This window comes from Phyllobates terribilis, unplaced genomic scaffold (genome assembly GCF_046119375.1).
Source record: "Phyllobates terribilis strain yellow unplaced genomic scaffold, ASM4611937v1 Scaffold_19__1_contigs__length_20705806, whole genome shotgun sequence".
Classification (NCBI taxonomy): Eukaryota; Metazoa; Chordata; class Amphibia; order Anura; family Dendrobatidae; genus Phyllobates; species Phyllobates terribilis.
The window spans coordinates 5,075,430-5,095,269 of NW_027362779.1; the positions used below are offsets into that span (position 1 = coordinate 5,075,430).

The 19,840-nt window shown below is 45.5% G+C and overlaps 1 long non-coding RNA gene across 1 annotated transcript; it reads left to right on the top strand.

Moving 5' to 3' along the window:
• Positions 1–1,741: 1,741 nt before the first annotated feature.
• LOC141176250 (uncharacterized) lies at positions 1,742–5,394 on the top strand. The gene is made up of 2 exons (XR_012253114.1): positions 1,742–1,851; positions 4,435–5,394. It is a non-coding gene; the product is annotated as an uncharacterized lncRNA (long non-coding RNA).
• Positions 5,395–19,840: the final 14,446 nt, after the last annotated feature.

Consider the following 19,840-nt stretch of genomic DNA (forward strand, 5'->3'; position numbering starts at 1 on the left):
CCTCTCCTCCATATCAAGCTCGATGGTTCCTCTACTCCATAACAATCTTTATGGTCTCTCTCCTCCATAACAAGCTTTATGGTCTCTCTCGTCCACAGCAAGCTGGATGGTTCATGTCCTCCATAACAAGCTGGATGGTTCCTCTCTTCAATAACAAGATGGATGTTTTTTCTCCTCGATAACAAGCTGGATGGTCCCTCTCCTTGATAAAGGTCCCTCCCGTTGATAAAAAGCTGGATGGTCCCTCTCCTCCATAGCAAGCTGCAAATGCCCTCTCCTCCATAACAAGCTGGATGGTCCCTCTCCTCCATAACAAGCTGGATGGTCCCTAGTAGTGTAGCAGACCTATCTTTCGTCAAACTCAATTTGACAGGTGCCACGCCCCCTATCAAAGTGTATCAAAGTGTCTAGCCACACCCCTCATCCCCTCCCCTATCAGTTTGTGTGTTGTATCTTATTCATCATTTTATATGAATTTTATATGAGTTTGATGCTGCTATCTGATTATTTACTCTTATTTGATAGTGTATGAGTTTATCTGAGTTACAACTACCCCCCCAAGTATATAAAGTGTGTGTTTTATACGGATGTAAAAAGCAAAGACACAGTAAAAGTATTAAGCGATTTTATAGCCTCAACATTTTATTCTCATTTTATATGAGTTTTATAGCCCAAGACTTTATTCTTATTTGATAGGCTGATACTTATTGCTTGGCCATATTATCTATATGGCCAAGTTACAACTACCCCCAAGTATATAAAGTGTGTGTTTTATACGGATGTAAAAAGTAAAGACACAGTAAAAGTATTAAAAGATTTTATTTTTTTAAAGATAAATACATCTCCAAGACATTTCAAAGACAAAAACCACACTTTCACAAATGGTGAGATTCATGAATCAGGCATGTTACGCATATTGAACCAATTTCTGAACACGTTGAAGGATGGTGATGCAATTAGCTGTGGCCACACAGGGAAGTGTAACATTTATAGTTCTTCACAGACCAGATACCGAAAGATGGTGAAGCAATTAGTTGTGATCACAAAATCGCACACATCTCTGCTTATAAAGACAGCTTTTATTATTATACTTTGAATGTGCAGATAAGAGTGATGTTACAAGACCTGAGACTATTGCATCATTTTCACGCTTATTATCACCAAAACACTTTAAGACCTTATTGAAGGACAAACCACGGGCTAGATTAAGTTTATAGCCTCAACATTTTATTCTCATTTTATATGAGTTTTATAGCCCAAGACTTTATTCTTATTTGATAGGCTGATACTTATTTCTTGGGCATATTATGTATATGGCCAAGTTACAATTATCATTTTATATGAGTTTTATATCCCCATACTGTTTATTTGATAGTGTGGATCTTATTGCTTGGGCATATTTTCTATATGGCCAAGTTACAACTACCCCCAAGTATATAAAGTGTGTGTCTTATACGGATGTAAAAAGCAAAGACACAGTAAAAGTATTAAAAGATTTTATTGTTTTAAAAAATAAATACATCTCAAAGACATTTCAATAATATAAAAATCCTTACAGAATATTATAAAAAGTATCACAAGTACAATTAATATACAATTCTTACAAAATAATATAAAAAGTGTTACATTCACATGTACCAAAATGCATGTAATAATAATAATATACATTATTACATTTCTTGCAGATTAATATAGAGTGTTACAATTCAGTCAGATCATTTATCCAATACAACACTTACATTCTAGCAGATATGAATATTGATGTTACTGGTGTCGCAGCTGCAGAAACTATGGCCTGTACCAGCACTGCAGGAGAGACAAGCGAAACTAATTTACAACAGCCGATCAGTGGTATGCTCCAACTATATAAATACATATATGCACACACCTATCTATTTACACAATGTTTCATCCTGTGTATTTATACATGAATGTAAATTCTAATATGTATACAGATGCAGGGGTGCTGCAGGCGACGTATACGCCGGAAAACATGCTGACTTCTAATCCACCTAAAAAGTCGAGAACACCACACCACCTGATGAATAGGAAAAGAAAAGGTCACGTCTCTTTGAAAAACAACAGTTGTTCATATGTATTTACACATGAAACTAAATACAAAATTTTTATACAGGCGGCAAATTGCTTCATGCGGGGTCTGTTGCTAGAACCAACCACGATTCTAAAGCAGCTAAAAGGCCGGGAAAAATTCAACTTTTGACTTTAAGGCTGAGCTAAAATCTTATTGTCAGCAAGATGTTGAGATTTTGAGACGCTCGTGTGAACTTTACAGAGAGCGTATTATGGAAATGACGAGAAAAAAATGTTAAAACATACTGTAAGCTGCAAAAGAAAAAAATTGTAGTGTCCCGATGTGTTGATCCTTTTCAACTCATCACCCTGGCCTTTGTATGTATGGCAATGTACAGATTTAAATTTCTACCAAAAAAAAAAACCATCGCCATTTTACCCGGTGATAATTATCACAAGACAAAAAAACGCTACTCGTCACCCGCTATACAGTGGGTCATGTATGTAGCACATACAGAGAACATTACCATTCAGCATGCTTTGAGGGGCGGCGAAAAACAAGTCGGGAGATATTTTTTAGATGGTTACGCCTATGTTAACAAACAGCATGTAGCATTTGAATTTCAGGGTTGTTTTTATCATGGGTGTCCTGTATGTTACAATGAAAATGACACAAATAAAGTCACAAATACATCTTATGGCCAGTTATATTACGCCTTTTTAGCTAAAAAGCGTTACTTGCAGTGCTGCGGATACAGCGTAAGAGTGATGTGGGAGCACGACTGGGGTGAAATGGTTGAAAAAGATTCTAACCTTCAAACATTTCTTCTCCAAATGGAATTCCCAACACCTTTAGACCCACGCGATGCTCTTTATGGCGGGCGAACTAACGCCATTAAACTCTATCACAGTCTGAGAGATGGGGAGACATTACATTACTATGATTTCACCAGTCTTTATCCCTTTGTAAACAAAACTAAAACATACCCTGTAGGCCACCCAGATATCATCTATGATGATTTTGGTTTCATTAAAAAATACTTTGGCATTGCTAAAGTCAAGGTCTACCCTCCGAGAGATTTATTCTTTCCAGTTCTCCCTGTAAAACTCAACAAAAAGTTAATGTTCCCCCTTTGCTACACATGCGTTGTAAATTCACAAACGGATGTTTGTGCACATAGTGATGAAGAGCATTCCCCGACAGGTACATGGTGCACTATAGAGCTTGAGCTGGCCATAGAAAAAGGGTATAGGATCGCACACATCTACGAAATATGGCATTTTCCTAACAGCACTGATGATCTGTTTGCCCCCTACATTAAATTACATCTTCGGGATAAGCAGGAGGCTTCGGGTTATCCCAGCTGGTGCAGTGACGTTGTCAAGAAAAAACAGTACATTGACTCCTTTCTTGAAAAAGAAGGTGTACAATTACGGCCTGAAAATATAGGCGTGAATCCTGCAAAGAGACAGATCTCCAAACTTTTCTTAAATTCTTTATGGGGAAAGTTTGCACAGAGATCTAATTTACCATGTACCAGCATTGTTAGCAACCCCGATGCTTTTTCAGCATGTGTTTCTACCTTACTATGACATTTCAATGTTACATTTCATTGATCATGAAACTGCAACCATTAACTGGAAATATGCAAAAGGACACCACACGGTCAACAAAAACACAAACATTTTTATAGCGTGTTTTACAACCGCGTATGCCCGGCTAGAGCTCTATTCTCTGCTGGGCCGGTTGCAGGAGAGGTGTCTTTATCACGACACAGATTCGGTTATTTTTGTGCAGAGGGAAGGTGAGTGGCAGCCGACTTTAGGCGATTACCTGGGTGACCTGACCAGTGAGATACCCGATGACACTCACATCACAGAGTTTGTATCTGCGGGTCCCAAAACTTACGGATACAAACTCAACACTGGTAAAACTGTCTTAAAAGTTAAGGGTATAACACTAAATGTCGGTAACACTCAATCTATTAATTTTAGCAGTCTGAAAGATTTAGTTCTGGACTACCCGCATAATTCTGACACAGAAACACAGAAGCGAATTGTCGTAGAACAGCCGGGCATTGTGAGAAATAAAAAGTACTGGGACATTGAAACAAGGCCACTGCGCAAAACACAAAAGTGCGTTTACACAAAGCGGTGCCTATTAGACGACTTCACCACCCTGCCATTTGGCTATTAGTTGAGTATTGTGATGGATCCGCGGCTACAACACCCATTCTCCTGCATTCTAGCCGGCCCGTCTAATTCTGGAAAGAGCTATTTTGTAAAACAGCTGTTACATAATATTGAAACTCATTTTTCTCACAAACCCAATAATATTGTTTGGTTTTATTCATGCTGGCAAAAACTATATGATGAAATCTCTCTCTCTTTTCCCCACATCAGATTTGTGGAGGGTCTGGTGTTATTCGTTGTCTTGATGATGAAATTAGCGCAGTTTTACAACGTCGTGACATACCCGATGATGTGAAAATTAAAATGTATAGTTCCGTGCTACAACGATACTTGGTACATGCGAGGCACAGTTCAAAAGAAGTAACAACTTTAAATCTCGTTAGCCCTCCTGAATCTGATCAGCAACAATTGCCAAATTCAGGCCCTGATAAAAATCAAGAGGTCAGTGAAATTGTAAGCCATGTAAACCAACGATAGAAAAAGAATGCTGAATTTTTACTAAACAGGCTGCTGCAAAATAAAAATGTTACATCCTGGAATGATAAAAGCGAATTTATTTTCAAAGGAACTGTAATACCAGGATCTAACTTGCTGGATTTGGTACGTAGTACAACACAGAGCCATGCCCTGACCAGCAGGAATCTGCCTCGGGGTTGGGATTCATTTATGCAGGCAATGGCAGAGCTAAATATTCCATCTACAGTTGTGGCCAATCCCACTACTAGACAGCTTTTAGATGGATTAAAAATTTCCATCAGTGAAGGTAGCGATGTATCTACACCCCGGACGCTATCCACACCAACCCGCACAATTCAATCTTTACACTCTCCATCATTAGGTATCACACAAGGAATTTTGCTGCCTAAAAAAAAAGGTCTCTACCATTACTACAATCCATGTGGCTCACGATGTAAGTGTTGTATTGGATAAATGATCTGACTGAATTGTAACACTCTATATTAATCTGCAAGAAATGTAATAATGTATATTATTATTATTACATGCATTTTGGTACATGTGAATGTAACACTTTTTATATTATTTTGTAAGAATTGTATATTAATTGTACTTGTGATACTTTTTATAATATTCTGTAAGGATTTTTATATTATTGAAATGTCTTTGAGATGTATTTATTTTTTAAAACAATAAAATCTTTTAATACTTTTACTGTGTCTTTGCTTTTTACATCCGTATAAGACACACACTTTATATACTTGGGGGTAGTTGTAACTTGGCCATATAGAAAATATGCCCAAGAAATAAGTATCAGCCTATCAAATAAGAATAAAGTCTTGGGCTATAAAACTCATATAAAATGAGAATAAAATGTTGAGGCTATAAACTTAATCTAGCCCGTGGTTTGTCCTTCAATAAGGTCTTAAAGTGTTTTGGTGATAATAAGCGTGAAAATGATGCAATAGTCTCAGGTCTTGTAACATCACTCTTATCTGCACATTCAAAGTATAATAATAAAAGCTGTCTTTATAAGCAGAGATGTGTGCGATTTTGTGATCACAACTAATTGCTTCACCATCTTTCGGCATCTGGTCTGTGAAGAACTATAAATGTTACACTTCCCTGTGTGGCCACAGCTAATTGCATCACCATCCTTCAACGTGTTCAGAAATTGGTTCAATATGCGTAACATGCCTGATTCATGAATCTCACCATTTGTGAAAGTGTGGTTTTTGTCTTTGAAATGTCTTGGAGATGTATTTATCTTTAAAAAAATAAAATCTTTTAATACTTTTACTGTGTCTTTACTTTTTACATCCGTATAAAACACACACTTTATATACTTGGGGGTAGTTGTAACTTGGCCATATAGATAATATGCCCAAGCAATAAGTATCAGCCTATCAAATAAGAATAAAGTCTTGGGCTATAAAACTCATATAAAATGAGAATAAAATGTTGAGGCTATACAATCGCTTAATACTTTTACTGTGTCTTTGCTTTTTACATCCGTATAAAACACACACTTTATATACTTGGGGGGGTAGTTGTAACTCAGATAAACTCATACACTATCAAATAAGAGTAAATAATCAGATAGCAGCATCAAACTCATATAAAATTCATATAAAATGATGAATAAGATACAACACACAAACTGATAGGGGAGGGGATGAGGGGTGTGGCTAGACACTTTGATACACTTTGATAGGGGGCGTGGCACCTGTCAAATTGAGTTTGACGAAAGATAGGTCTGCTACACTACTGTCCCTCTCCATGATAACAAGCTGGCTGGTCCCTCTTCTCCATAACAAGCTGGATGATCCTTTAACTCCATAACAAGCTGGATGTTTACTCTCCTCCGTAACAAGCTGGATGGTCCCTCTCCTTGATAAAGGTCCCTCCCCTTGATAAAAAGCTGGATGGTCCCTCTCCTCCATAACAAGCTGCAAATGCCCTCTCCTCCATAACAAGCTGGATGGTCCCTCTCCTCCATAACAAGCTGGATGGTCCCTCTCCATGATAACAAGCTGGATGGTCCCTCTTCTCCATAACAAGCTGGATGATCTTTTAACTCCATAACAAGCTGGATGTTTACTCTCCTCCGTAACAAGCTGGATGGTCCCTCTCCTTGATAAAGGTCCCTCCCCTTGATAAAAAGCTGGATGGTCCCTCTCCTCCATAACAAGCTGCAAATGCCCTCTCCTCCATAACAAGCTGGATGGTCCCTCTCCTCCATAGCAAGCTGGATAGTCCCTCTCCATGATAACAAGCTGGATGGTCCTTCTTCTCCATAACAAGCTGGATGATCCTTTAACTCCATAACAAGCTGGATGTTTACTCTCCTCCATAACAAGCTGGATGGTCCCTCTCCTTGATAACAAGCTGGATGGTCCGTCTCCTCCATAACAAGCTGAATGGTCCCTCTCACTCTGAGGGCACAGCGTCTGTGGTTTCCATAACGAATTTCACATTTTGATTTTTCTGACCACAGAACAGTTTTCTATTTCGCCTGAGTCCATTATAAATGAGTGCAGAGAAGACTACAGCGTTTCTGGATTGTGCTGATATTCTGCTTTTTCTTTGCATGATAGAGCTGTCATTTACATTTGTGGAACGCATGGTGAACTGTGATCACAGACAATGATTTCTGGAAATTTTTTTGAGCCCATGCAGTGACTTGGATGACTGAATCATGTCTTGATATCATGCAGAGCCTTCTCAGGGTCCGTACATCATGAGCATTCAATATTGACCATCAGCCCCATTCTTTGTGCACATGGATTTTTCCAGAATTTTTTGATGATTTTATGGCCTGTAGATGGAAGATATTCAAAGTCTTTGTAATTTCACATTGAGGAAAAATTTCCTGAAATTATTCTACAATTATTAGACGCAGTTGTTCACAGATCGGTGACCTCTGACCATCTTTGCTTCTGGGAGGCTCTGCCTCTCTAACATGCTTTTTTTTTATACACAGTCATGTGATTTAGTTAGAAATTGACCCTCCATTTGTTTTTCATTACTTATACTTACTTTTACAGCCTTTTATTAACCATAATAAATACATTGATCTGACATAGATAGATAACATAGAAAATGAGATACATAAAGATGAAAACTAGAAATTAGGATGATCTGGATAGATAGAGAAAAATATGTGAAAACAAATAATAGCCGCACCGTGGAATATTGGGTGCGATCTCCTCGAAACCGTAGTGAGGTCCACTGTATAAAATATAAAAAAGGCAGGTGTTAGAATCTATATTGTTTTACTATCGGCCATCTTGTTGTGGTTTGCTGGCTTCTAGTCTTTTCCTCTGGTGCTGGGTGTCTTGGTCACGTGATCTCTTCACTCTTTATTACTCAGCACCTGTCTCCCATTCCCCGCTAGACATCAGTGTTGTTACGCTTGTGCTCTGGCTAAGTTTCCTTGCTAAGTTCTCTGTGCTTTGGACAATTGATATGCTGGGACTTCTTGTTCCACCAGTTTTGTTCCCTTTAATCTTCGTTTCTGCAACTAACTTTTCTATTAGGAGGTCTCCTGTTTTTTCTCCTAGTCCTTAGATCTGTTAGGGACCCCTTTTCCCCTTCCTTCAGGTCTTTGTTTGAGTTCAGTGCAGGAGTTTCGGTGGGGCTATTCACAAGGAATAGAGCACCCACCCCAGCGTAGAGTTTAGCTGAGTCTCAGTGCAGGGACAGCTTTTCCCTCCTATTCTTTAGTTCTAAGCTGCAGAACATAACAGCAGTCAGCACTCTGATAAAAGCTCGTGAATTTTCTGCATAGGAAAGCTAACAGTGTTTTTCATAGATAGCACTCTTACCTGTAATACGACCTGCAGGTTCAAAACCAAACAGGTTGATAGCGTTATCTGACATGACAACTTCCCTTTAAGTGCTCTGGGTGCGGCAGGCACTTTACGAGCCTCCGCCTCCTTGGGGTAAAAATTTCTTATCCCAAATATATATTATAAAATGTAATTGATTCTGTTGTCTATGTCTAAATGAGCGGTGCACATATTACATGTCTGTATACCTCCCACCTGTCTGTCCATACATTATATACAGCCCCCTGCACCACCATCTGCCAGTCCTCGCAGCACATGCCTGAATTATAGGCTTCTCCAGCGCAATGACATCACTCCATCGCACCGCCTGCAGCTACAGACTGCGGCACAAGGACAGCACCACTCGTTGTGGGAGAAGGGAGTTTTCATTTATTTTTATTTTATTGCCAGGGCACTGGATGGGAGGATGTAAAGGGGGGATTACAATTGTATGGAGGCACTAGTAATATATAGAATTACAGAGGAGCACTATGCCTGGTATATGGACATACTGCATATAGGCACAGAAGAGGCACTATCACTATATGGAGGAATAGAAGGGGCACTATCACTATATGGAAGCACAGAGGGGGCACTATCACTATATGGAAAAACAGAGGGGGGCACTATTACTATATGGAGGAATAGAAGTGGCACTATCACTATATGGAGACACAGAGGGGGCACTATTACTTTATGGAGGCATAGAGGGGGCATTATTTCTATATGGAGACATGGAGGGGGCACTATTACTATATGGAGACACAGAGAAGGCACTATTACTATATGGAGACACAGAGGGGGCATTATTGCTATATGGAGGCACGGAGGGGGCACTATTACTATACGAGGACACAGAGGGGGCATTATTACTATATGGAGACACAGAGGAGGCACTATTACTATATGGAGGCACGGAGGGGGCATTATTACTATATGGAAGCACAGAGGGGGCATTATTTCTATATGGAGACACGGAGGGGGCACTGTTACTATATGGAGACACAGATTGGGCACTATTACTATATGGAGGCACAGAGGGGGCATTATTTCTATATGGAGACACGGAGGGGGCACTATTACTATATGGAGACACAGAGGAGGCACTATTACTATATGGAAACACAGAGGAGGCACTATTACTATATGGAGACACAGAGGAGGCACTATTTCTATATGGAAGCATGGAGGGGGCACTATTACTATATGGGGACACAGAGGGGGTATCATTACTATATGGAGACACAGAGGAGGCACTATTACTATATGGAGGCACGGAGGGGGCATTATTACTATATGGAGGCACAGAGGGGGCATTATTTCTATATGGAGACACGGAGGGGGCACTATTACTATATGGAGACACAGAGGGGGCACTATTACTATATGGAGGCACAGAGGGGGCATTATTTCTATATGGAGACACGGAGGGGGCACTATTACTATATGGAAACACAGAGGAGGCACTATTACTATATGGAGACACAGAGGAGGCACTATTACTATATGGAGGCACGGAGGGGGCACTATTACTATATGGGGACACATAGGGGGGCATTATTACCATATGGAGACACAGAGGAGGCACTATTACTACATGGAGGCACAGAGGGGAGAGGGGGCATTATTACTATATGGAGGCACAGAGGGGTGCATTATTACTATATAGAGGCACAGAGTGGGAACTATTCCTTAATGTGCCTAGAAAGATTAATATTTCTATATAGTAGCACAATGGGGGCATTTTTACCATGTGGAAGCTCAGACGTGAGACTTTTAGTATATGGAGGCAGAGAGCTGGACACAATTACTGTATAAAGGCAAAGAGGGGTGTACTATTACTGTGTGGGGCAACAGAGAGGGCATTATTACTCTCCAGGGCACTAGAGATGGTTATAGCATTATGCAGTTTGTGTAGAGGTGGGAAAAAGTGGGAAAAGTGCCGGTTAAATAATAATCCAAAGACGTCTGTGCATTAAGTTCTGCAGAGACACATCGTGGATGGAAGAAGTTATCACGGTGATCTGGGCTAAATAGAGGAGAGAAGGGAAAGTGAATGACTATGATCAGCAAGAACATGTCACCGATAAGACTCTGGATTTATCTGTACTGTATATACTTATACCGTTCAGAGGCTTCAGATCTACCATAGCTCTTCAGCCTCATTTGCATACCAATTTAAAAGCTGATTTCTCAGTAATGGAGGAACAGTCCGTGAAAGAGCTACATGTGCATATAAGTAGTGTGGAGGGTGCAGGGGTGGATTAAGAGTAGCAAGGGCCCCGGGCAGTTTAGAAGGCGCGCCCTCCCCCCACACACACACACACACACACACGCACACCTGATGTATCACATGTCACATGATCACCTGTGATAGATCATGTGATAGTTCACGTGAAATTAATTTGGCACAATATTAATATATTAATTATAATAATAATTTATAATATTTTTTTTTAGGCTGTGTGCCCACTATGGGTTTTTTAAGCGTTTCCGCTTGGTATCATTGTGGAAAAATCCGCAGCACTACCAATTATTTTGCGGAAGAGCTGCGTTTTCGCCGCCATTGACTTGCATTGGAACGCATGGTATCCGCATCACTGCATCTGTACATGCGGATTCCATGCGTTTCAATGTGCGGATGGTACCCGGGTTTGGAGAACAGAAGACTCTCCTCCGGACCCGAGTACCATGGAACCTGTAAAAAAAAGAATAAAATAAAAAATAAATATTATACTTACCTTCTGATGGCCCCAGGTGTCTTTATCCGATGCGTCCTGGCTCGCCGGCAGCTCGCGGTAGACTAAAGGACCTGTGGTGACGTCATTTAGTCATGTGACGGGTCACGCGACCGCTGACGTCGGCAGGCCATCAGAAGGTAAGTATATTTATTTTTTACCATTCTTTCGGTCACACTATATAAATCCTTGCCGGTTGCATGTATTTATATAGTGTGACCAAGTTGTCAAGTACTTTTCCAAGTGATGCTAAAATCGCTTGGAAAACGCTTGACAACCCGCATGCGAAAATGCATGTGAAGAACGCATCACATCCGCTTGTCCCTGGCAGGAAAAACGCACGTACAATCCGCATGTACAATCCGCATGTACAATCCGCATGCGTTTTTTCTGCCAGGGAGATGCAGAAACGCTCAAAAAAAATCTGGAGCATTTCTGCATCGTGGGCACACAGCCTAACATTGGATGACTTAATATTGAGCACACGTAGCCATCTATACTCAGCAGGAGGCCGCACGTAGCCATCTATACTCAGCAGGAGGCCGCACGTAGCCATCTATACACAGCAGGGGGCTGCACGGCGCCATCTATACACAACAGGAGGCTGCACGTAGTCATCTATACACAGCAGGAGGCCGCACGTAGCCATCTATACACAGAAGGGGGCTGCACGGCGCCATCTATACACAGCAGGAGGCTGCACGTAGCCATCTATACACAGCAGGAGGCCGCACATAGCCATCTATACACAGCAGGAGGCTGCACATAGCCATCTATACACAGCAGGAGGCCGCACGTAGCCATCTATATACAGCAGGAGGCTGCACGTAGCCATCTATACACAGCAGGAGGCCGGATGTAGCCATCTATACACAGCAGGAGGCAGCACGTAGTCATCTATACACAGCAGGAGGCCGCACGTAGCCATCTATACACAGCAGGGGGCCGCACATAGCCATCTATACACAGCGGGAGGAAGCACGTAGCCATCTATACACAGCGGGAGGAAGCACGCAGCCATCTATACACAGCGGGAGGCCGCACGTAGCCATCTATACACAGCAGGGGGCTGCACGGCGCAATCTATACACAGCAGGAGGCTGCACGTAGCCATCTATACACAGCAGGAGGCCGCACGTAGCCATCTATACACAGCAGGAGGCTGCACGTAGCCATCTATACACAGCAGGAGGCCGCACGTAGCCATCTATATACAGCAGGAGGCCGCACGTAGCCATCTATACACAGCAGGAGGCCGGACGTAGCCATATACACAGCAGGAGGCCGCATGGCGCCATCTATACACAGCAGGAGACCGCACGATGCCATCTATACACAGCAGGAGGCCGCACATAGCCATCTATACACAGCAGGGGGCCACACATAGCCATCTATACACAGCAGGAGGCCTCACGGCGCCATCTATACACAGCAGGAGGCCACACGGCGCCATCTATACACAGCAGGAGGCCGCACGGCGCCATCTATACACAGCAGGAGACTGCACGTAGCCATCTATACACAGCAGGAGGCCGCACGTAGCCATCTATACACAGCAGGAGGCCGCACGTAGCCATCTAACCTACCTTTCCTTTACCTGACTTTTACTAACCTACCTATATCTGACTTTTACTATCCTACCTATACCTGACTTTGCAATTTCTTTTAGGTGGTGCCACCATAACTCCCACACATGTCACCTGCACCTTAAAAACATATCCAGAATTCAACCTTTTCGCACCTTTGATACTGTAAAAACTCTTACTGTGTCTCTGATTAATTACTGCAGCTATCTTCTAATCAATTTCCCTCTAAACAAACTCTCTTCTCCAATCCTTTCTGAATGTAGCAGCCAGAGTCGTATTTCTATAAAGGGCAGCACGGTGGCTCAGTGGTTAGCACTGCAGCCTTGCAGCGCTGGGGTTCTGGGTTCAAATCCCACCAAGGACAACATCTGCAAGTAGTTTGTATGTTCTCCCTGTGTTTGCATGGGTTTCCTCTGGGTTTTCTGGTTTTCTCCCACACTCCAAAGACATACTGATAGGGTATGTAGATTGTGAGCCCCAATGGGGACAGTGCCCATAATGTCTATAAATTGTCTGAATTGTAAAGCGCTGTGGAATATGTTGGCGCTATATAAATAAAAAGATTATTATTAGTGTTGAGCGAGTATGTTCTATTAACCCTTTCGGCGAGTATGCTCGGGCCGAGCTCCGTGTATTTATAGCTGCTCGGTGATATGGTTGAATCGCTCCCGTGTGCATGATTTGCGACTGTTTTGACAGTTTTATTACATGGAAGTAATGTCTATTTCTTACACATTCCTCACAAGTAATAAAGCTGTCAAACAGTTGCAAATCATGCACCCAGGAGCGATTCAACCATATCACTGAGCAGCTGTAAATACTTGGAGCTCGGCCCGAGCATACTCGGACAGAACATACTCGCTCAACCCTAATTATTATTATTAAGCCGCTTCACCGAAGCCTCTACCCTTTGCGAGTCATTGCACTGGTTAGGTTAAACAATCACTACAGAATACAATACAAACTCATCTCTTTCACCCACCAAGCTCTCCACAGTTCTGCACCGGCCTATATCTCTTCCCTCATTTCTGTGTATCACCCCTCCCATGCCCTCCGTTCTGCAACTGATCTAAGACTGACATTCTCCTTAATCAGAACCTCACACCTCTGTCTACAAGACTTCTCTCGTGCCGTGCCAGTTTTCTGTAATGCCCAAGTCGGCTTGTGTGCCAGACTGCCAACAGCCAAGACTTCCCTGTTCTCATCAAGAGGACTTTTGTCCATGTTCTCTTCCTCCTCCTCATTATCACCCAATCCGCGTCGGGATGAGATGAGGCTGGGCTGAGTAGCATAACCCTGTATAGCTCCTTGCTCCACCTGCAATGCCTCCTCTTTAATTGTGAGCAGCGATTGTTCCAGTACACAGAGAAGCGGGATGATGATGCTAATTATGGCGCCATCGCCGCTCACCATCTTGGTGGAGTCCTCAAAGTTTTGGAGGACGGCACAGATGTCAGACATTCATGCCCACTCATCAGCTCTTATGTGCGGAGGCTGACCTGAATGCCGACGGGCGTATTGAAGCTGGTACTCAACTGCTCTCTGCTGCTCAAAATCATTCCAAACATCTGCAACTTTGATTTCCAATCCGTGGTCACATCGCACACTAGTCGGTGATCTGAAAGCTGCTGAAGCCCTGCCAGAGCGGTGAAAGCTGTAGCTGACTTTCTGAAATGGGCACACATGCAGCGTACTTTCACAAGTCGCTGTGGCAGACCTGGGTAGGTTTTGAGAAACAGCTGAACCACTAAGTTGAGCACATGGGCCAGGAATGGCTCGCGTGTGAGCTTGCCTAGCTTCAGAGCCGCCACCAGGTTCTCTGACACAGCTTTCAACAACTCTGCAATGGTGTGTGGTTTGTCAACTAAGCATACAGTGCTGCTTATTGTTATTGGCACCCACAAAGTTTTAGTACATAATCTGGAATATCTCCTGAAAAAAATGAATCAAGTGATGGAGATGGAGGCTGAAGAGGAGGAGGTGGTGCAGGAGCTGTAGAATGTGGGGGCAACCCTGGTTGACCCAGGGCTTGCAATCCTCTGCGTCGGGAGTACGCATTCCGTCCCAAGGTCCCACTGGGTCCCGGCTTCCAGAATATTAACCTAGTGAAATGTGTCAGTGAGATGTACCATCCCTGGCCACATTCACTTGTCCATGTGTTTGTGGTTAGGCGGTCCTTCACACTAAGTGCGCTGAGGAGGGCACGGGTAAAGTTCTGGGACCCGTGCTGGTGGAAGGCGGGGACAACACCAGGAGAAATAATGGTGGCTGGGGACGTGTATGGATACCCGGCTGGAAAGCTTCCACCTCCACGAGCCTAAAAGGCCATATTTCAAGTGCAAGTGTGTCACCCTGGCCTGGATGCCACAAGTGTAAATAAAGCTGTGTCTGAGAGCAAGGGGGAGGTTCTCTAGTCAGGGGAACATTAGCATGCAATGCCTCCTGTCTCAGGCCAGTAGGGGGAGCAGGCTGCCCCTATAAAAGCTGGTGCTGGGGGCAGGGTTAGGGAGAACTTGATGGCCTGTCTCAGCAATGAGACGTGTCCCAGAGCAGAGCAGGGACAGACAGTTGTATTGCACCTAAGAGGAAGTGTGGCAGGACGAGAGCCACAAGCCAGAGACAAGAGGCGAAGAGAGCCTGTCCTGGCAGATAAAGGACTTAATTTACCAAACTTTGGTGTCTGAGGCTGGGAGGATTCTACATCCTCCAGCAGATAACCAGTCCGCAGGGGACTGTATATTCCTTGGCCTAAGAAGCCTGGAGGCCCTGCCACAACCGAAGGGACCAGTAAAGCCGTACAAGGCTGGGAGCAGAAAGGAACCCACGTCGCAGGCCATACAGGCGAGAATACACGGAAAGCTTGGAAACGTGGGCAGTTACCCTATAACGAGGAGATAGCCAGAAGGAGCGCAGAAAGCACGGTAGGCCTACACCCTCACCCTGACCAGGGCCAATTTCCCCGTTGCTCTCAGACATCCAGGTCCCCTCCTAGCTGGGACTGTTTGTGGGTCAGTTTACCTGTTTTAGTAAAGACCCTGGACTGCAACCTGTTGTCTGTGTGCTCCTTGCTCCTCCAGCACTATCAGCACTGGGACTCTCACTACCATCACTCCCACCATCCACTATACTGCCCTGGGGCCGCACTCTTCCCGTTGGGAGTCACACTACCCTAGCTGCACACCTCATCAGCCCCAGCGGTCTGCATGCAGCGGCGGTTCCTAATAACCGCAATCCACGGGTGGCGTAGTCGGACATAAACATCAGCACATAACGGACTACCACTGGCCTGACCACCCTGAGCCACGGAACCGGGTTGCCACTACTACTCCCACCGTTTCCCTAATTGCCCGGATCCGAGTGCCCCACGGCTCAGGGGGCGAGTCAGCTTTGGCGTAGTCGGCAGGATTTCGTGCCCGCAACCACCGGGTACTGCGTGCCTGAAAAAGACTTTTGTAATTTACCTGTGGCGAAGTTTCCCACCGTCCGGAGTCGTTTCCCGCCATCCGGAGCCGATTCCCGCCATCAGACGCCATCTTGGACCTTTTCCTGCCGTCTTCTGCCGTCTTCCCGCCATCTGCAGCTGTTTCCCGCCATCGGACGCCATCTCCAGGACGCCGCGCGGGAAGAAGAGGGGCGTGGACGTCAAAACCGCGCGAGATCCGAAGCTCCGCCCCACGCACCGACGCTGCGCAAGGTCCTGGAAGGGAGAGAGAGCGACGCTGACGTCATCAGGACGCAACGCCAGGTCCTCGTCCATAGCAGCAGCAGCGGAGCCGCGGCCTACAGAAGAGGATCGTCGGAAGGTAGGCCACGCTTGACTAGGGGGGAGGAAGATGTCGGACACAGAGGCCCCCACTACCACCAAAGCAGCTGCAGCAGCGCTGATGCCCTTTTCCCTGCCCTACATCCCTGGAGCGGCCTGGCTGCCCAAATACTCAGGGGAGCCCCATGCCCTAACTGACTTCAAGGAAAGGCTATACAGTTTGTTCCACGTTTACCCCCTGACAGAGGAACAGAAGGTCAGCATATTGACAGGGCAGTTAACTGGCTCAGCCCAAAGGGAGGTAAAATCATGGCCCACTGAGGAGAAAAGGACTGTGAAGGGTATTCTGGCCCGGCTGCGGGGTACCTTTGACACACGTACCTCCGCTGAGATTAAAATGAGGTTCTATGGATGTAAGCAGCGGGCACAGGACAGCATCAGAGACTATGCCCTAAATCTGCAGGAAGCCTTGAGGGCTATTCAACAAACTGACCCTGGCAGTGTGCAGGAAACGGATAAGCTGCTAACAGAACAATTCATAGAAGGTCTGCTGTCTAGCGCCCACAGGGCCCAACTGCGCCTCATGTTCTTTCAGAACCCTGACCTGACCTTTGCCCAATTTAAGGACAGGGCCATAAGGGTGCTCCGTGAATCTGCAACTAGTGGCGCTATAAACCCCCGGTGCCCTGCTCTCACCTACCACCAGGAGGCGGCGCCCTCCTCTATGGACTCCGTGGAGGCTGATGCACAGGCCCTGAACCAAGCCCCGTCGAAAGACCTGCACCACCAAGTCCAGGAGCTGACCAGGAGTGTCGCGGCATTGACCAGGACCGTCCAGGCGTTGCAAGTGGACCCGTCAAGACCCATCGAGCTGGCTTCAAGTCCGGAGGATGTCCCGTGGCGTCGACAGAGGAGGATCCCGTCGTTCCGAGGGAGGCCCACAGACCGCTACGCAGAGGATGGACAGCCCATTTGCCGTCGATGCAACCAGCCCGGACACATTTCCAGGTACTGTAATTTAAACGGGTCCAACCTGGGGCAGAGGGCCAACCCCCAGGCATAAGATCACCAGGCCCTTATAATTGGCGTGATAAGTACGTTGGGGGGCGCCCGGTTTTACCCGTGGTGCTGGACGGTATCCCCATGAGCGCCTTGCTGGATACTGGGTCGCAAGTAACCACTATCCCTTATGTACTTTTTAAGCAGTATTGGACTGATGCTGATATCACACGGTATCCAGACAGTAACTTGAGCATCATCGCTAGTAATGGCTTACCCGTGCCGCAGATGGGGTTCAAGGAGATGACCATTAAAATTGGTAAAGTTGAGCTGCCGGCACAGGGAGTAATTATTGTGGACATTGACCGTCGTGAAAGTCACCCTAAAATAACTGTGGGTACTAACGTAATTGAAAATTGTCTTTCAGAGGTAATTGTAATCTTACAACAGGTGGCGGTGAATGCTAGTTCCAGCCAACAGAGAGTCCTCAACAAGGAGATAAAAGCCCTGATGAGACGGCAGCAGGTAGAACTGTCTGGTGGTGAGATCGGTAGCGTAAGACTGAGTGACCCATTCCCCATTTCCATGCCTCCCAAAAGTGAAATGATGATCTGGTGTCGGACTGCAATCGGGTTGAGAGGTAGAGACTACCAAGCCATGGTAGAACCCGTGTACTCAGACAGCAGGCCCACCATTTTGACAGCCCGGGGGGTGGTTGATGTCCGTCATGGGAGGGTGCCCGTCCGCATCCTCAACATTGGGGAGAGGGAGGTACACTTACCCAGGTACGCTACACTCGCCAAACTGTTTGTTGTCGAACACAAAGCTATCAGGGCCGTGGAACCCTTGCCTCCATCTCCTCAGGCGGAGGGTAATGGCTACCAGAAACAAAAGGAGGACTTGGTGCCAGAAACTCAATGTGGGTGCTGACTCCACTCCCCTGCACCAAAAACAAGGAGTCTACCGGGTGGTACAGGAGTACGAGAGAGTCTTTAGTAAGCACCCGCTAGACTTCGGCAGAGTAAAAGGGATAGAACACCACATCCCCACAGGGAGCCACCCACCAATAAAAGAGAGGCACAGACCTGTACCCCCTGCACATTATCAGAACACAAAGGGCATGCTAAGAGAGATGAAAGAAGCTGGGGTCATTAGAGACAGCTGTAGCCCCTGGGCAGCCCCCTTGGTTCTGGTCAAAAAGAAAGACGGCACCATGAGAATGTGTGTAGACTATAGACAAATCAACCGTATCACCCACAAAGACGCATACCCGTTGCCTAGAATAGAGGAGTCTTTAGCCGCACTAAAATCAGCTAACTTCTTTTCTACTTTGGACCTTACTAGCGGGTACTGGCAGGTTCCTGTGGCAGAGGCTGACAAGGAGAAGACCGCCTTCACCACCCCGATGGGACTGAGTGAGTTCAACTGTATGCCTTTCGGGCTCTGCAACGCACCAGGGACCTTCCAGCGGTTGATGGAATGCTGTCTAGGGCACCGAAACTTCGAGACGGTTCTCCTTTACCTGGACGACGTGATCGTCTATTCGAAGACCTACGAGGACCACCTAAAGCACCTGGCCGAGGTGTTCGAAGCCCTGGCAGGCTACGGCCTGAAGGTGAAACCATTGAAGTGTCACCTGTTGAAACCAAAGGTCCAGTACCTAGGGCACGTGGTAAGCGCGGAAGGAGTGGCCCCCGACCCTGACAAGGTCACGGCAATCAAGAGCTGGTCAAGACCCTCGAACATCAAAGAGGTGAGACAGTTTCTCGGATTGGTAGGCTACTACCGAAGGTTCATCCCCGGGTTCACCAAGATGGCAGCTCCTATGTAGGACCTCCTGATCGGACAGTCTAAGTCCAGGAGCCAAAAGCCGCCCTTCAAGTGGGATAAACCGGAAGAGGAGTCCTTCCGCCAGCTAAAGATGGCCCTCACAGGGGACGAGATCTTGGCCTACCCTGATTATGGCCAGCCTTTCATTCTCCACACAGATGCCAGTAATGTGGGACTGGGAGCCGTACTGTCCCAAAACCAACAGGGCAGAGAAAGGGTGATCGCGTACGCCAGCCGGAAGCTGAGGCCCACCGAGAGGAACCCGGAGAATTACAGCTCCTTCAAGCTAGAATTCTTGGCGGTGGTATGGGCCGTGACGGAACGCTTCAAGCATTACCTGGCCTCCGCGAAGTTCACCGTGTACACGGACAACAACCCGTTGACACACCTGGACAATGCAAGACTGGGTGCCCT